The sequence below is a fragment of the Eubalaena glacialis genome, chromosome 14 (assembly GCF_028564815.1).
Source record: "Eubalaena glacialis isolate mEubGla1 chromosome 14, mEubGla1.1.hap2.+ XY, whole genome shotgun sequence".
NCBI lineage: Eukaryota > Metazoa > Chordata > Mammalia > Artiodactyla > Balaenidae > Eubalaena > Eubalaena glacialis.
This window is the reverse complement of record NC_083729.1, coordinates 76,312,791-76,333,101: the sequence shown is the minus strand read 5'-3', so window position 1 is coordinate 76,333,101 and position 20,311 is coordinate 76,312,791. Positions and strand designations below refer to the sequence as shown.

The 20,311-nt window shown below is 34.1% G+C and overlaps 1 pseudogene; it reads left to right on the top strand.

The window, feature by feature from the left end:
* Nucleotides 1-899: 899 nt before the first annotated feature.
* Nucleotides 900-2,731, top strand: LOC133105010 (tigger transposable element-derived protein 1-like; annotated as a pseudogene).
* Nucleotides 2,732-20,311: the final 17,580 nt, after the last annotated feature.

The window sequence follows — 20,311 nt, the reverse complement described above, 5'->3', positions numbered from 1 at the left end:
CTCATTGAAATAAAGTGTTATTAGGCTAGTGTATGGGTGTGAGTGGGGATGCTGTTTATATATAGTTAAGGGATCATTTACTTATTTATAGTGTGGTCAGTGATAATCTGGAGCAAAAGTGTTTTCCACAAGAATATTTTCCTTTTGTGTGTGTGTCTGTTTATTTTATTAAAATACTATACCACCTCATAACATATTCCTAGTTAAAAATCAGCATACACTGTGAAAGTCTTAAATTTGGATTTGAATTATGAAATTACTAATTTGATTGCAATGAAGTATGTATTCTTTAAAACTTTATCTGTAACAATGCATCTATAGTCAGGCAATAATTATTGAAATTGACACAATGTCTCCATCTCATTTGAAAATATTGAATTGAAAACACTTCCATTCCACAGGAGTAAGGAAAACGTCTGATATCATATACATTTTAACTCCTATATGTGTAGCATAATGTTTGACATTGTACAGGCATACCTCATGTTATTTTGCTTCACTTTATTGCATTTTGCAGATATTGTATTCTTTACAAATTAAAGGTTTGTGGCAAAACCTGTGTAGAGCAAGTCAATTGGCACCTTTCTTCCAACAGCATTTGCTCACTCTGGGTCTCTGTGTCATGTTTTGGTAATTTTTGTACTATTTCAAACTTTTTCATTATTATTATATCTGTTATGGTGATCTGTGATCAGTGATCTTTGATGTTGTTATTGTAACTGTTTTGGGGCATGACAAACAGCATTCACAGATGATGGCAAACTTGATAAATGTGTGTGTTCTGATTGTTCCATCAACTGGCCTTGCCCCCAAATCTCTCCATCTCCTTGGGCTTCCCTATTCCCTGAGACACAATAACATTGAAATTAAGCCAATTAATAACCCTACAAAATAGCTCTAAGTGTTCAAGTGAGAGAAAGTCACACATCTCTCACTTTAAATCAAAAGCTGGAAATGATGAAGCTTAGTGAGGAAGGCAGGTTGAAAGCTGGGATCAGCTGGAAGCTAAGTCTCTTGTGCCAAAAGGTTAACCAGGTTGTGAACGCAAAGGAAAAGTTCTTGAAGGAAATAAAAAGTGCTAATTCAGTGAGCACACAAATGGTACGAAAGTGAAAGAGCCTTATTGTTGATATGGAGAAAGTTTTAGTGGTCTGGATAGAAGATCAAACCAGCCACAACGTACGATTAAGCCAAAACCTAATACAGAGCAAGGCTCTAACTCTCTTCAATTCTATGAAGGCAAGAGAGGCGAGGAACCTGCAGAAGAAAAGTTTGAAGTAAGCAGAGGTTGCTTCATGAGGTGTGAGGAAAAAGAAGCCGTCTTTATGACATAAAAGTGCAAAGTGTAGCAGCAAGTGGTGATATAGATGCTGAAAGAAGTTATCCAGAAGATCTAGCTAAGAAGATTAATGAAGATGACTACACTAAATAACATATTTTCATGTAGACAAAACAGCTTTCTATTAGAATAAGATGTCATCTAGGAATTTCATAGCTAGAGAGAAGTAAATGCCTGTCTTCAAAGCTTCATAGGACAGGCTGACTCTTCTATTAGGGGCTAATGAAGCTGGTGACTTCAAGTTGAAGCCAATGCTTATTTACCATTTCAAACATTCGAGGGGTGGGAATGTAAATTGATACAGCCACTATGGAGAACAGTATGGAGGTTCCTTAAAAAACTAAAAATAGAACTACCATATGACCCAGCAATCCCACTACTGGGCATATACCCTGAGAAAACCATAATTCAAAAAGAGTCATGTACCAAAATATTCATTGCAGCTCTATTTACAATAGCCAGGACATGGAAGCAACCTATATGTCCATCATCGGATGAATGGATAAAGAAGATGTGGCACATATATACAATGGAATATTACTCAGCCATAAAAAGAAACGATATTGAGTTATTTGTAGTGAGGTGGATGGACCTAGAGTCTGTCATACAGAGTGAAGTAAGTCAGAAAGAGAAAAACAAATACAGTATGCTAACACATATATATGGAATCTAAGGAAAAAAAAAAAAAAAGTCATGAAGAACCTAGTGGCAAAACGGGAATAAAGACACAAACCTACTAGAGAATGGACTTGAGGATATGGGGAAGGGGAAGTGTAAGCTGTGACAAAGTGAGAGAGTGGCATGGACATATATACATTACCAAACATAAAATAGCTTGTGGGAAGCAACCGCATAGCACAGGGAGATCAGCTCGGTGCTTTGTGACCACGTAGAGGGGTGGGATAGGGAGGGTGGGAGGGAGGCGGATGCAAGAGGGAAGAGATATGGGAACATATGTATATGTATAACTGATTCACTTTGTTATAAAGCAGAAACTAACACACCATTGTAAAGCAATTATACTCCAATAAAGATGTTAAAAAAAAAAAAGAATTATGTGAAATCTACTCTGTCTGTGCTCTATAAATGGAACAACAAACTCTGGATGACAGCACATCTCTTTACAACATGATTTACTGAATATTTTATGCCCACTGTTGAGACCCAAAACTCAGAAATTAAAAAAAGAAAAAAAAAAAAAAGCCTTTCAAAATCTGACTGCTCATTGACAATGCAGCTGGTTACCCAAGAGTTCTGATGGAGATGTACAATAAGATTATTGCTGTTTTCATTCCTGATAGCACAACAGCCATTCTGCAGCCCATAGATCAAGGAGTAATTTCAACTTTCAAGTGTTATTATTTAAGAAATACATTTTGTATGTATGACTGAACTGCTGCAATCTCAGGATAAATCTTCAGCAGATGAGGAGTTGCTTCTTATGAATGAGCAAAGAAAGTGGTTTCTTGAAATGGAATGTATTCCTGGTGAAGATGCTGTGAAGACTGTTGAAAAGATAGCAAATGACATAAACTTAGTTGATAAAGTAGAGGCAGGGTTAGAGAGGATTGACTCCAATTGTAGAAAGAAGTTCTACTGTGGGTAAAATGCTATCAAACAGCATTGCATGATCCAGAGAAATTATTTATGAAAGGAAGAGTCAATTGATTTGGCAAACTTCATTGGTGTCTTATTTTAAATGTCTACAGTGACCCCCAACTTTCAGCAACCACAACCCTGATCAGTCAGCAGTCACCAACATCAAGGCAAGACCCTCCACCAGCAAAATGATTATGACTCGGTGAAGGCTCAGATGATAGCCTTTTTTAGCAATAAAGTATTTTTAATTAAGGTATGTATGTTGGTTTTTTAGACATAATGCTATTGCACATTGCTAGACTACATTATAGTGTAAACATAAATTTTATGTGCGCTGGGAAACCAAAACATATTTTGTGACTTTTTTATTCCAATATTCACTTTATTGTGGTGGTCTGGAACCAAACTCACAACACCTCTGAGGTGTGCCTTTCTAAACCAATATTCATTGAACAACAACAACCAAAAAAGATAGAATATAAGGTCCTAAAAAAACTATCATCAATCAAATAAAATATTTTACATCTAGTGAAAAAGTAAACTGCAATGAATAAAATGTCAATATATGTACAGAAAAATCATACAAAGATTTTACAGATTTAGTCCCTTTCCTGTTTAGTCTAATTCCTGAAAATTATAAGACTTTTCAGTTTATATATTCCAATAAAATATTATATTTATTTTAGTTTTTTGTACACACTACATGGTAGGTAAAAAAAGCACCAGCGACATTTTAAACTTATAGTAAATTAAGAAACAGTGAACAGATATGTAACAAAAAATTTTTGCCACCATACTGAAAAAAGATAATTTAAAATTCTCATAATTACCATAAGGTTTTGGCTATGAAATGGGTGTGTCAATCAAGCCAAAGGAAAGTGGCCAACAAAAGAAACATAATTCAGCTGAAGAAAATATATGGAAACAAAATGATAAAAAAAAAAATTGCCTAAAAACTTTAATATGACTCATACTCCCAAGCAAATAGTAATAAAAATATTTCAATTATGAGCATGCTTCAATTATGACACATTTCAGCAGCTGTGTCAGGTATTTTTTTTTTATGGTTTCCTGTGGATGAAAGGCCATCCTGAGGCCATATATTTCCCTTGCTGTTCTTCTCTCTCTCTCTCTGTCTCCCTGTTTCTCTCTTTTACACACACACACACTCAGAAACGTCACATAATAAACATTACTTATGTTCTGAAAATAAGTGGCTGAAGATAACCTTACTCCCTTTCCAAATAACGCAAATTCTAAATCACAAAATCTTATTTTGAGAGTTTTTTGGAAGTGTCATTGCATTGAATATTCAATCAACTAATGCTAATGCATATTACAAGATAGAGAAAGCATGGGGCTTACAACCGAATTGAGAGAAAAAATATTATTTTGCTAGAAAACTAGAATATCTTTTTTTTTTTTTCCTCTTGGGTCTTGGAAGAGAGTAACTGCATTGAAACTGCTTTCTCTTTTCTTGTCTGAAGATAGATTGCTGAGCAGATAAGATTATGAAAATGGTTATTCAGCTTAGCATTAAAAATTTCTAACTGGTATTTCTACATTTTTGTACAACTCTTTTATTAAGGCTTTTGGGAAATGACTATGCCTGAGAATTCCAATGTGTTGTACCTACGCATTTGAAAATAAATGACAAGATTTCCTTCCATGTTTCTTTAAAGTATATATTTTTTAAAATTTATCTCATTGAAGTCAGTCTGCTTATAAGAGTAGCTGTTCCTAGGATATGAGAAATAAAAATCTGCTTTCTGTTAAATAAGAAAGTATCAACACATATTCCTAAAAGAAAAGCATATATTTTATTAATCCTTTGAAAACATGGAATTGTGCCATTTATGCTCATGCTTTGAATAAAGGTTGCAATTATTTGCTTTTGTAAATATTTCTTAGAGATATTTTAATTATTCCCATTTTGTAAAAGTTGGCACTAAAATAGTGAGATTGCCATAAGAGAGATCAGGTTTTTAAACAACTGTTAATTATTATATAGTATCAAAACCAAATGCTGAAAATATTTTGCTAAAATTTAGTGATATAATAAACCACAATCCCATTATTTTCCTATGCAATTCCTCTCACTATGTATGTGAACTCAATCAGGTAGTCCGTGTGGCCAGCCTTTTCTTTTCAAAGATAATATTTATTTTTACTAATACCCTGATGTGTTGCTGAGTCCTGAGGTGACACAATTTGAAGTAAAATAAATATATTTGAAATACATTCAATATTTGGTTTGTTTTATCAGAGTTTTTAAAAATCAATGCACCCTTGAATAGTGGTTTTTATATTCTTATTGTTAGGAATATTTATTCATTCTTTTCCTATGATTCCACTATATTTCATTTCATATTCATATTAAAATACTTTATAGTTAATTCCAGATAATCTGGGGGAAGAGATTTAACTAATTTTAGGGTGAAGTGTTGTTAAGCCTCTGTAAGTTTTTAAGTATAGTTTGGATCTAAAGCTCCCCCACCCCCAAATTAAGCTGTGTTTGATGGCTTCAGATATATATAGGCTTACTTGATGAAAAAAAAGGAATCAAGAAATGGGTGGGAAGAAACAGAGCATCAGTGTGTTCCCCTCCTCTGGCGCCTAAAGACTGACCACCTGTTGTAGAGTTCCTGGGTTTCAAATTCCTAAGCTTTTTTTGCAGAGTTGAGTAGCAGAGCTTTCTTAAACAAACAGTTAATTATCAAATCAATCAAACTGGCCAATGACAAAGATTTGTCATTTTGTCTTCACAATGTTTTTGAGTTTCTCATGGTCACCAACCTTCTCAAGAATTTCCATGATTCATCAATATTTAGTGGTAATGTCCATTTATTTGACTCCTACAAAAGGCTTCAAATTTTATGTGAACAAGGAAAATTGTTTCTTCTTGGTCTCTCCGGAACATATCACAAAACTGTTGAATGTAGCAGGAAACAATAAACATATATTAAACACATAAATAACTGACTGACTGATTCACTGAATGGATCAATGAATTTGCTATCTTACAGAAGTAGCTTGACTGAGTAATGGAGATGTTACATTTATATAAACAATTTGCAATTAAGTATTTCAGAGGGATCAATATTAATAATCAATGAGTAAAGGTAGACTACATAGTAATTTCCCCTATTACTATTAGGTAAAATGATATTTTCTCTAATCATGGTTGTCTGATCTCCCTGTGGTTTCCAAAACTCTATTGTCTCTGGATTCTGGTTATGAGATGAGTTCTGCAATGGTAACTTGGCTTCATAACAGTGATAAAACATGAACTTAAGGTTTGATGGAGATAAAGGGCACTAGCCAAAACAAAAACCAAACAAACAAAAAACTCAGCATATCTTTACTCTCATTGGAAAGCAAGCATAGCATTATTTAATACATTTTCTTAGAATTCTTTCTAAAGGCTGCTTCTCTAGTTTTTCTGGATTCTTTGAAATTAATTTCCTTTTTCTTTCCTCTTCTTTACCATACGATAATAGTTATTTTGTGAGTGTGAACACAAGCTTAAGTGAGATTGTTCAAGCAAACTAAACTTTTAAAATTTGCATCAACTAATTTTTGTGCTTTCCAAAAATTATTTTTCAAGCATATAATGATCTGGATAGAAAACAAAAATGACATGTATCTTCATTTTGCTTGAATGAAGCTATACATGTTCTTCCAAACAATTACAATTTTCTCCAAACGACTATTTAGATCTGTATCATTCATATACTAAAACCCCTCTCTGTAGATTATTCCAGTTTTGCCTTAATAAAGTGATCAGCAACTAGAAGTTTTGTGCTTTTTATTAAGCCTGGGTTGCATGTGATGCTAAAATATCACTATGCAAAGAATACCTACCACTTAGACTTGCTTCCATTTTCCACTCTATAGGGTATACCCTTTTATGGGCTCGAGTTCTTTTCATTGGTGTATGCCTTCATAATAGGTACTACTGCCATACAAATTCAATGAACAGCACAACTGCCTGCATTTTGTCACTCGTGTGTCAGAAAATATGGCAGAAACAGCTAGTTGACCACCAGAATTCATGATCTCTTGCATATTAAAGAATTGCTATTGTGCACTAAATAGCAACATCAATGTATATGAAAGTATAAAATACTGGTAAACGCAGATATATAGACAAATAAATAAGTCTGTAATGCTACAAAGGTAGTATGTAAGTCACATGTGATTTTAGTATAAAAGTTAAAGACAAAACTATTAAAAATAATTAAGTACAAAATTTGTTAGTATTATAGATACACAATTAAAACATGTAAATTGTCATATCACATAAACTGTGACGGAGGAATAAATGAGTGTAGTGTTTTATATATGATTGAAATTAAGTTGTTATCAGTTTAAAATAGATTGTTATAAGACATTTTATGAAGGCCTCACTGTAACGCAAAGGACATACCTATAGAAGATACACAAAGAAGGAGTCAAAACATATCACTACAAAAAGTAAAAGAAATACAAAGGGGTGACCAATACATCTAGAGTGGTTGCTACTTATTGTTTAATATATCAATTCAGCATAATGTCAGTGTGAAATCTTTTTATTGAAATACAGTTGATGTACACTATTATGTTAGTTTTAGGTATACTCTACAGTGATTTGACATTTACATATTTTATGAAAAGATCAACATGATAAGTGCAGTAACTATCTCTCACCATACAAAGTGATTACAATATTACTGACGATATTCCTTATGCTGTAGATTACAACCCCATGGTTTATTTACTATATAATTGAAAGTTTGTACCTCTTAATCTCCTTCACTTATTTCACCAAATCCCCCACCACCATCCCCTCTGGCAACCACTGGTTTGCTTTTTGTATCAATGAGTCTATTTGCATTTTGTTGTTTGGGTTTTTAGAGTCCACGAGTCAGTGAGATGATATGGTATTTGTCTTGCTATCTGCCTTAGCAAGATCCATCCATGGATCTAGATCCATCCATGTTGACACAATGGCAAGATTTCTATTTCTTTTTATTGCTAATGAAGCCGAATCTGGCCTCTGTACACTAACACCGAATTAAATCTCAGAGACAGAGTATTGAGTGAAGTAGAAAAGAACAGTTTTATTGCTTTGCCAGGTAAAGTGGGCCACAGTGGGCTAAAGCCCTCAAAACTGCATGTCCCAACTTGGAGGGGGTAGTGAGAAATTTTATAGTAATTGTTCAAAGAGGCTTGATCAGCTCGTGGACATTCTTCTTATTGGTAAGTGGGAGTCAGCATCATCAACATTCTGATTCCAACTGGTCTTGGATCTACATGCTTGTGTGCAGCATACAGTTAACTTCTCCCACCTGGTGGGGGTTTTAGAATCTGCAAAACAGCTCAAAGATATTGTTATGTGTATCCCTTGATGGGGAACCAGGACCTTGCCCCAAGGCTGCACTATTGTTTCTCTTGACTGTTCCTCCCTTATCTCGCATCCCCTCCCTTCCCTAATTAACAACTGCTTGAACCTGCCCATTGGAACTCAGGGAATGTCATGGAAGCTGAATGAAGCCCATTTCCTGTAATCAAAGAAATGGGGGACACAGGAAGGCTTTTGTGCCCCACAGGATCGTGCTTGGTATCACTAAGTATATTCTATTGTATATAAATATCACATATTTTTAATCTGTTCATCGACTGATAGACATCTAGGTTGTTTCCATATCTTGGCAATTGTAAACAATGCTGCAATGAAAATAATGCTGCATATATCTTTTTGAATATTTTTTTTTTCTTTGGGTAAATAACCAGATGTAAAAATGCTGGTTCAGGGACTTCTCTGGCTGTCCAATGGTTAAGACTCTGTGCTTCCACTGCAGGTGGCAAGGGTTCAATCCCTGGTCAGGGAACTAGGATCCTGAATGTCTCATGGTGCAACCAAAAAACAAATGCTGGTTCACACAGAAGTTCTATTTTTAATTTTTTTTGGAACCTTCATAATGTTTTCCATAGTGACTGAACCAACTTAAAATCTCAACAACAGTGCATGAGAGCTTCTTTTTTACCACATCCTAGCCAACACTTGTAATTTGTTGTCTTTTTGATAATAGCCATTCTGAAAGGCATGAGGTAATATCTCATTGTGGTTTTGATTTGCATTTCCCAGATAATTAGATATTGAGCATCTTTTCATGTGTCTGTGGGCCACTTGTTTGTCTTCTTTGGAAAAATGTCTATTCAGGTCCTCTTCTCATTTTTTAATCAGGTTGTTTGTTGGTGCTGAATTGTGTGAGTTATTTGTATATTTTGGATATTAACACCTTGTCAGATATATCATTTGCTAAAATCTTTTCCCATTCATTATACTGCCTTTTTGTTTTGTTGATGGTTTCCTTTGCTGTGAAGAAGCTTTTAGTTTCAAGTAGTCATGTTTGTTTATTTTTGCTTTTGTTGCCCTTGTCTGACTTGACAGATCCAAAATAACATTGATAAGACTGATGGTAAAGAGTGTACTGCCCATATTTTCTTCTAGGAGTTTTACAGTTTCAGGTCTTACATTTAAGTCTTTAATCTGTTATGAGTTTATTTTCCTGTATGGTGTGAGAAAGTAGTATAATTATTTTGCACATAGCTGTCCATTTTTCCCAACACCATTTATGCAAGAGGCAGTCTTTTCCCATCTATCTATATCTATCTATCTATCTATCTATCTATCTATCTATCTATCTATCTATCTACTATCTATCTATATCCCTACTTCTATGTATTTCCAAAATATATTTCACCAAACGTCCTTAGCCCAATTGATGGAAAATCCATCCTTCCGGTTGCTTAGGCTAAACACCTTAAAGTTGTTCTTGACTCTTCTCTTTCTTTCAAATTCCACATGTCATCATAATATCTAAAATGTGACCATTTCTGATCACCTTCACTTGCTTTGTTCATGGCATAACTCAGGGGCCCAGAGCAGTGCCTGACATGTAGTACTCCTTGAAAAATAATTTGTGAATAAATGGATTAATAAATGAACAAATGGTTAAAAGAATTTGGAGAGGTATTAGTAAAGCAATGGAAACAGAGATTTTCATGGCTACTTTGGATAAAAGTGAACGGCCAAAATGAATGTTGGGCAAGATTCATTTGGGGAGAGAGGCAAAGGGGAAATGGTAGGTAAGTTTAAATGGAAAAAGAAAGTTAAGATCATTTTGCAACACTTCTTACAGCAATGAGAATTTTGGATTTCAGCCTAGAAATTCTGTAAATTCCATTATTTGGAATTTGTGAGGAGGACTTTAAACCTCACTAAGAGTTAAGTCAAAAGAGGACCATCTAACTAGAAAGCTGAAACTACTATGAAATAAATTTCCTCATTAAACCTTAAATTTTTGCAAACTTGAAAAACATTGCTCATTAAAATGTTTAAAATATCAGCTGGTTCTTAAATTATATTAATTAGAAAAAATGCCAAACACTTTTATTTTGCCTTAGAGTCATCCTAATTTAAAAAGTCCAATGTTCACTTGAAAGAAAGTTTCCTAAGGCTTGTCCAAGGGATGTCAGTAAAAAATACAAAGAGATGTCAGAAAATACTACAGTATTTTGAGTATCAATGTCTGATAAAGTTCAATGAACCCATTGGGATCACACACACACACACACACACACAGACACACACACACACACAGGATATACTTTTAAAAACCGTTGTGATTCCCTTGTCAAAATATCAAATACACAAATTAAGATCTTATTTCTATTCTATGGGTACAACTTTCTTAAATCATTTCTTCAGTCACTTATTAAAGAAACAGATTCTGTAGAACACTGAAGTCTAAAAATATGTGTTGAGTACTATGGAGAATACAAATAAGTATGGAGCTTCTTGACTATATATGATATGAGGATGGAGATACTGTCAATTTGTTCACTATTATCTCCCTGACAACTATCATAGTTTTGGGCACATTATAGATGTTCCAAAAATGTCAAAAAAATCTGAAAATTTAGTTTATATAATAAGGTATGCATTTGCAAATATTAGTTAAAATTCTTCCTGTATTTATAATTAATTCCCCATTTTTGCATGGCAATTATAACTTTTCCAAGTACTTGCCTAAGTAATCTCATTTGATTTTTACAACTCCTTTGCATTGAGCACTTTTCTTTTACTAATTGGGACACATTAATTGTTGTGTCCAAATTCACACAACAGAGCCACTAAAACTCAGAGCTCTACTTCTTTTTTTCCATGAAATTATATCCTTGTATGATATATTTATATTATAAAATATATGAACTAAGGAAATTGTTCAAAATCACCTGCTCTGTGACACTGTTCTCAAATATAGTTTCTATACATGTTAGTAAGGCAATTCAAGAGGAGTATCTAAATCCAGTTTTTCCAGTAAGCAATCACTATATCATACATTGTTTAATATTTCCCTGCCATAATATTTAGATTCTGTTGTATGAAATATGAAGTAAAAAGTACTGACTTTTTAAAGTAATTTTTTCCTGATCATTTTCATTTCTCTATCCAAGGAACCTAAGCCCAAGAGGTCGATGCGGATAATTAATTCTGCCTTATTATTCTGAATAATTATTTAAATTACACACTTTTTAAAGATAGTCAATTAATGTGTATTGAGAGCATACTATTCAGATTTTTTCTTGAAATATTTTTTTTCCCTACAAAATCCCTATGAGGTAGGCACTTGTATATGCTATTATTGTGATGAGGACATAAGGTTCAGAAGGTTCAAGTAACTTTTCTAAGTTAAGTATTAAAACAAAGACTGGAACAAAGGCAATCTGATTCCTTTTAATCTTATGCTTACCTAAGTGTTTTTGCTTGTGTGTGTTTTCCCAACGTGTATGTACGTGTGTATAAACATAAATGTTGTAGTGATTATCTTCTTTCTGTGTTTTCATTCTTCTGCTCTTACTGGTAAATTATTTGTTCCACAAACACGTAAGTATATGCATACAAATATATATATATATATATATATATATATGTGTGTGTGTATATATATATAATTGTACTTTTGTGGATTCCATTTTCTAAGTGGAAACTCAGGCACTGAGTTCCCTTTCCTCAGTCACAATTCACATTTAAGAAATATCATCCTGTGTCCATTATCACTGAAATGTACGACCAAGCATCATTTTCTATCCTTCCAACATTGAATCCATGTAATCTGATAGAAAATATGCTTAGGTTATGGAATGTGATATATAATGGCAGTTAATATTAAATCATAAAGGTTGGTTTTAAATCAACAGACTGGAATATTTGGGATGAAGTTATATATAAAAGATATATTACAAATATCTGGGAAGTCTCATTAAAGCTAAGTTTAGAAGTAGAAACTAAACAAAATTGATGGACTGATGATGAATCAAGGAAGCTAACGTAGAATTTAGAGACAGAATGATTGGGTTTAGGAATTTGTAAACTCATATTTTTAAATAAGCAGCCAAGAAGGTGTGATATAACCAGTTCTTAGGAGAGAAAACAGCTGAGAGAAATGAGTTGGTGGTACACTGTGTTGAGATGAAGACTTATGATACCAAAACCTTATGTTTGAGGGATAAAAGCAGTATGTTCTTCCTAATCAAGCTGTATCAAGGAGCTCAGTTAAAAATATGTGTCCAAGGCTTAGAACAAGTAGCAATGAGGAACTGGAATGGGAATATTGAATTCATTGTCTCACATTTTTTGTGATATCCCAAACTTGAGAAGACGTAACTATCAGTAAGTAGTACAGTTAACAGATATTTTAAAAATGTATATAGAGAACAAGGGCTGAGAATTTGTATTTGACAAGATTCTCCAGAGAAGCAGTATAGATAGATAGATAGATAGATAGATAGATAGATAGATAGATAGATAGATAGATAGATAGGCAGATAGATGATATAGATTTATTTTAAAGAATTGGGTCAGAGGATTATGTAGGTTAGGTTGGTAAGTCTGAAGTCTGCAGAGTGGACTGGCTGACTGGAGACCCAGGAAAGATTCATTACTGCTGTTGAGATCCAAAAGCCTGCAGGCTGAAGACCCAGTTAGGAGTTGCTGCAATTCAAGTCTGAAGGAAGTCTATGGGGGACATCAGTCTTTTTTTAATTCAGGACTTTAACTGATTAGGTGTGCCCCCCACATTGGAAAGGCAATTTACTTTACTCAAGTCCATCAGTTTAAATGCTCATCTCATCCCAAAACACCCTACAGAAACATTCAGAATAATGTTTGACCACCTATGTGGGCATCATGGCCCAACCAAGTTGACACATAAAATTAACCATCAAAGGAGTTAAAAGGCCTCAGTTATAATTCTTGTGCACAAATTATACGACAATTTACTTACATTGTGGAGATTTTGTTTTGCCTCTAAAATAAGGAAAGCAATACTTTTTTGACAGTACTGTTGTAAAGAAAAATGATGATAATACATGGAAATGTCTTACCACAATATCTAGTACATGTTAGTATTCAATAAATACTAGACATCATTTGTTAATAACTTTACATGTTTGCCCTCTGCCTGATTGCACTTTTCTTAGACTTTTTCTTGGAATGAAGCCTAGATCTCAGCCTCTTATTAGTCTTTGAGCTATAGTGTTGCTCCTTCTACCTTTGCTGTACAATGAAATGAATCTCCTAGGTTCAAACTATTGGATCCCTATTCCTAGTTTTCCACCCTTAAATTAGCATATTCCTGTCCCCCAATTTGGCATAAAGAGTTCCTGAGCTAGTTAGATATTTCAACCTTTGACTATAACCTGGCTGATCCTAAATCTAACATTTCTGATTAAAACAGATAAAACCCAAATTATTTAGATAAAAATAAATGATATTTCACTACATGACTAATATGTGTTATTGCACGCCAGCAAGCAATGAGATACTTTAAATACTCTGGGTATCTAACACTATAGAGACAATTTATCCAGAAAAAAATAGTTGTACTCTATACCAATGAGTTCAGAGCCACAATTATAGCACTAGATGCATATTTGGAAGCAGTTAATAATATGTGTACCCAAACTCTGAGAAACGGCAACATTTGTGACCCACTTACAATAAAAATTAATAAAGTAACAGGTTTACAGCTTTCTGAATCTGAAAGCCCCAAAAGCCTGGCTCCTTTTTTTCCTTCTATTTAGTGTCTTCCTTGTAATATTGCCAATTTAGATATTCAATTGACCTTGTAAGCAAGTGAAGCTCACATCTATATTTGAAGTTCCAACCTCTTCTTTGACCAAGACGCTACCAGTCTGCAGTGCATAATGAACATGGTCTTGTTGCTGTGACAGTACATTAGGGACAAAGTAAGACCAACTCAGTTTAATATCTTAACATAAATCAAAATCTCCTCCGGAAGTAGTATTTTCTCATTAACCTTGCTTAAACTTTGAATCATTTTTAACTCATCCTTATCTCTGGTTTCCATTGCTCCCTTCCCATATATATTTAATAGGCTAAGATCTGTATGTCTGTTCTGACTCTTCAGTCTTTTCCCTTAATCTAATATCAATCTCCACCGTCTTTGTCAAGCACTTATTGCTGTATTACATATTCCAATAAGCATAATTTATGACATTCATAATCTCAACTCCTAAAGCAATGCTACTCATATTACTCTGTTAATAACAAGGGGGTTTTCAAATAGATTAAACCCTTAGTCATACCCTGTATTCTGTGTTAATTCACCTGTGAACTCAGAAGTTGGATTCGGCCTTTGTTTTAGCAGGGGACCTAATCTGCTTTCTTTAAACTTCATGTGGGTCTTTGACACTTTTTTTGAATACTGATCTTTAAATTATAAATTCATTTAGACTGCTGTGAGCACAGAAGATGCCCTCAAATTACTATTCTATTTGTGCTGGTTAGCAAGTGCATTTATTAGCATTAATGTATCAATTATTTTTAATTAGTTCGTAGAACTTCTCTTTCACCGATAGTAAAGTTATTAGCTGCCATTTGCAAATGAAAATTATCACACTGTTTCCCATTCCCCACACAATAGTGCCTCTCATTATCTAACCCAGAAAACCACTTATTATTTCCCTTTATTTTAGTCCCTCTTTTCTCTGTAACTGTTAGCCCAACAACCTGTGGAAATCTTAACAATGTAGCAAAAGTTTCCTAATTGTGCCTTTCCTCCTTTTCACTGATACCACGGTGAATTTTGACCTTCTCTATTCTTTTTTCAAGTTTATTTCTGTGTAGCTCAAACAACAAAATTCATTTCTGAAGAAAAAATAAAAACAAAACAAAAAACCCCTGCCTTTGGAACTCACAGCAGTTTTGTATTTGAACTGAAAGAGGAGAAACGCTTTCGACCTCCACCTTCCAGATCATTTCAGACCTTAAGTGATTATAGTCTTTCATTCGAGGCAATTCTTTGCATGCTTAGTTTAAAAGCGATCAAATTTTGAATGTTTTTTTAATATTTTAAATGCATTAACAAATCACAAATATGTTTCTTTGCCAGAGCAGTTGATTCATATCTGGGGGTATCACAAATTTATTCTAGGAATAAACTAAATGTAGGACCAAAAGATTAAGTTGCTCTATATAAAAGGGACTCAGGTTAAACTGTCAAACAATAACCATATTAACAATTAGCTCACTGAACATGTAATTCAAAATTAAAAATCAGCACTTAAATCATTGAATTATGAACCAAGGTTAATACTTAAAAAATTTTTTTAAAGCTCAGTTAAGAGTAGTTTAAGTGAAGCAACACAACATATAATTTACTTGAATAAGGTAGAATATCCAAATTCTCTGAATTGAAGTTTAACTTTATTTATATTTTTTATTATGGTACAAAGACATCACAAATTTGTATGCGGTATCAAATGTTATTTCAGTGGCTTTCAATCCATGCTCCTTTGGAGCAAATTTAGGCAGCAACTACAGGTTATACATGGAAAGTCTCAGACACACAGTTAATAGTCATAACCAGGACTATCCTGGTTACATGAAAATTAAAATGAAATTAATAAGCAAAATACTAAATACTTTACAATTTATGTTCCTTATTATTTATATTTTAAAGCACATTAGCATATATAATTCATTCAATTTAAAAATAATGTTGGGGGCTTACATGTTAGCCATTATTTTGTACTGAATACACAATTCCTCAAACATTTTAAGTAATTTCATCAAGGTAAATAGAAAATTAGTAGATAAGACAGAGTTAAAACCAAATTCCACTGATTCCTGTGCCATCACAATACTACTGTTACAATGAATTATCATTTCCAACAACTAAGATTCCATTGTTAATTCAATCAGTACATATACTGAGTGACTTTTTTGTAAGGTGAATTTTAAACGAAGGCAAGGATACTGAGAAATATATGTCAATGATCACACAGAGAAAATTGGAGCAGGTGCTCACTACCAGAAATGGCGATCATAATCAAAATGTATTGATTTCAATTAGAACAACGTGGAAAAGGGCAAGAATGGAGGATAAGGAAAAGGGAATAAGCATTTACATAACACTTACTCCTGTTCCCCAAACATAGTCTGTGCTATGTGATTTGTATACCTTAATTTATCTCAGTTTCCACCAGACTGATATGGTAGCATGCTTGCCATTAAGTTTACAAATGAGAAATGGTCTGAGATCATTTAAAGGAGTTACCCAGGTTCACACAGAATGGGAAGAACAATGCCAGACTTGCAATCAGTTCTGTTTTGCATCAAAGTCATGCTCACTTGATGGTTAAGAACATGATAACAAAGAAATGGGTCAACTGGAGCAGTCATCTATTTAATACTTAAAAACTAGGAAACTTTCAGAAACAAAGATGGTAGGAAGAATAGAAAGGTTTTGTCTTTTATATCTAGAAAGAATTTAATACACTTTACTGTTGGTTCACAAACTGGTCCCCATACACGAAAGGCAAGGAGAGACCCAAGAAAGAGGCAGACCACTCCAGATTGGTTGGTGGCAGGTTTTATAAGCAGGGGAACTTACATGGGAGGTTTGTCTTGGGTAGCCACAGAGGAGTAGATCTCTGCACCCACCAGAATCTTAAAGTTTACATAGAGGTCTTAAGTGGGTGTATATAGAGCCACTTATACCATCCAGGTGACCTCAACAAAACACTGCTCTCTCAATGCTGCATCCTTGAAAACAACTCCAGGTGTGGGGACAGTGGACAGCACATATATTCCAAGGGGAGGGGATGACAATTGCCTCTGATTGCCCAGGTCTAACTCTTGGGCCAACTGGTGGCCAGGTCCTCTCTATGATCTTCTCCAACAATTACTAGGAATAGATTCATAAACTCTAGAAATACTTCTTTTTCTGAGGTTCACACTCATTCATTTAATCTTTTCTTCATCCTTTCCTTCTTTGATCAACAATTATGTAATTATGCCTAGTTAAACATCAGACAAAAAATAACTACATTTGAGCATTGGGTGAGTCTCTCCATATATAAGGCAATGTGCCAGGTACCTTAAAAAATGCAGCTTATTATCTCTGAGTCTCAGACAGTTGTCAGGATAAAGAAATATAAATCTAGTCAGAAAAATTCTCTTTCTCCTCTGTGATGGAAGAAAAAAATCAGGTGATCATCTTCTCCCATGGAATTCTTTGTGTTTTGGAGAGTATGGTACTATAACACATGAGGGATCCAGTGTTAGTCACAGCTACCAGAATACTAAAAACACCCAAATCCTAGTCAGCTTTAGAGAGCCAAGGGATAGACTTCATTCCTGCCATCATGGCCACTTTGTCTTCAGCTAATTCAACCATCCATCTTACATGTGGGTCATGTATATACTCATGTTCTGCATCATACTGAGAGGTTCATTTATATATTTCTTCCTCAAATTTCCTTATATTCTCCATTTTTTGCTCCAATTCCTTGATCATTTAGACAGAGTAGTTGACACTGCCCTTGTGTCAGAGTAAATCCACATTACAGAATGTCTCTTTTACCAGGCAAAATGAGCATTGGACAAATTTTCTTTCTCCACTGCCTGTAAGTAAATTTCAATCCTGAAATTTGCTTACAGGCAGTGGAGAAAGAAAATTTGATGCCACTGTATTCACCCTGATGCTGATGTCAGTACATTATGTAATGCCATCTCCAAACCAGGCTCATTTTATTTCTTCTACCTCCATCAACTGGTAATAGAAAATTCCCCATGAAGCCGCTAGCATTTCAAGTTTTAAGAACTTATAAAAGCCTTTTCTTAAGAACCGCAATGCTTATATCTCCAGTTTATATAACAAAACCTTAGTCAATGTACCAACTTTATGGATATTTTGTGAAGTGAGGCAGGAATACTGATGTAATAATCCATCCAGGTTTGTTATCTTGTGATTCATTCCTCTAGTAATCTCCTTTTAATAGGCCATGATTTCATCTAGATTTGCATTAATAGAACCTCACCTGCTTGAGTGAGCATGGACTCTTGTAGACACGCACTTTCCATTAAAACTGAGCTAAAATATACACTCTCTCCTCCTTCAAAAAACACCCTAAAATTCACTCCATGTACACAATCCCAGATTTTAGTGAATTGCTATAGTTCTTTTCAGAAATACTTTTCTCTTTGGGATATATTCTACATTTGACAGTTTGGGACAAATTAGGATGCACCAATTATAGATATAATAGTAAAAATCATAGGGAAATGAGGGGTATCTTTAGGTACCAACTACTATGGCATTCAGGTGAAGGGACTACAGCATCTTCAACAGAAAATGATCAGAGAAGGGAGAGTCAACTTTTTTATAAGAGAGAAGAGAGTGGCAGAAGAAGATATTCAGGCATTAGGACCCTCCAGATCCTCCTGGATAAAACCATTTCAACATTTCAGATAATATATTTTCCTTCTTTATTTGTATTAATATCTCTTTACACAAATGCTGAGAATACAGAAAAAGCTGAGAATACAGCTCTTAATGCAATTTAACAACCTGAGAAACAAATCTTAAGTTTGATTTCTGGTCATTTCAATTGTCCGTTGTAAGAAAATAGATGTTATTTCTATATAGTCACACATAAAGGTCCTTGAGTTTCAGTGACTTGAGGAGAGAACTCAAATATTTGAGCTGGGCTATTTGTTTACTTTGAATTACCCCACTTATCCATTCATGGCTACACTACTGTGTGGCCTTCGAACTCCTGCTCTTCACAATAATCTGTGGCAGAAGTTGTGTAGTAGTCAAGAGCAACTTCTGCCACAGAAAAACTTAATTAATTTTTTCCCTTTATGTGCCATGGACTGTGAAGCCCCATGCCAGATTAGAACATAATTTTCTATACTATTATAAATTTACTTCTTTGATGCTCTATTGAATAAATCCAATCCTCTAGTGTGCTGTTTTTTATCAATTAGAACTCTTTAGCTGCAGTCAAGATGGTCTGACTCTAGTTACATAATCATAAGGGCAATTATTTGAAGTAAAAACTAGAAATCAGACGTGGAAATTGGTAGTTATCAATGCAATTCAGATGTGCCTGGATCTGATACAGTTGTATTACAAGAACAGCATCATGGGGATTTAGCTGCAAGAACTGAGTGAACTCCAAAAGTTAGGTGTCTTTATTCATTTCCTTATGATTCATTTTTCAGGCAAAGAAGATTCGGTTGTCTAACTTGGGTTTCACATTTACTCTTTGTCTAGGGTAGGAGTTAACTTCATTATAAAGAATTCTGTGGAGGAAAAGTTAAAACATCAAAAGACTTTCAGGATGATTTTAAAAAGTGGAAATATATGCTGTATATGTGGGTTACATTAGGTTTAAATATTTGTGTTTTGGAAATCCATTTCCCTGCTCAGCATTATACAGGTCTACAAAACCTAAATAGGGTTCAAATGGCTTCACTTATCTGACACAGGTAGAGCCTTCATACTCACCTGTCTCTGTTGTAAGATGCTTATATGTTACAGGTTTTATGATCTTCATCATAAAATTATACAGGCTCAGAGGACATAATTCATGTTGCATTCATGTCTTTTATCTCCCACAGTGCTTTACCTGTGGTAGAGGCCTTATGATTATTAGTTGAATTGAAACATATACATAATAGTTTAAACTAGTGACTGTGTATGGTTTCTTATCTGGAATCTTTTTTTTTTCTTCCCACAATGTAGGAAATGTAGTTCTTAGATTACTTGAAGTATGTTATTCCGGTAACAATATAATAATTGACAACATTCAGGACCTTTAAAAATCAAATTAGAAAAACATGACATTATTTTGAGAAGCATGGATCAAAACTCATTTCTATGACTATCACTTGATGACACTTTCTCATTTATGTCATTATTTATGGTCCCACATTTATTTTTCATTAACTCCCATATTCAACAAAGCCTCCATTACATGCAAGCAAATAACATTTCTACATACTAACTC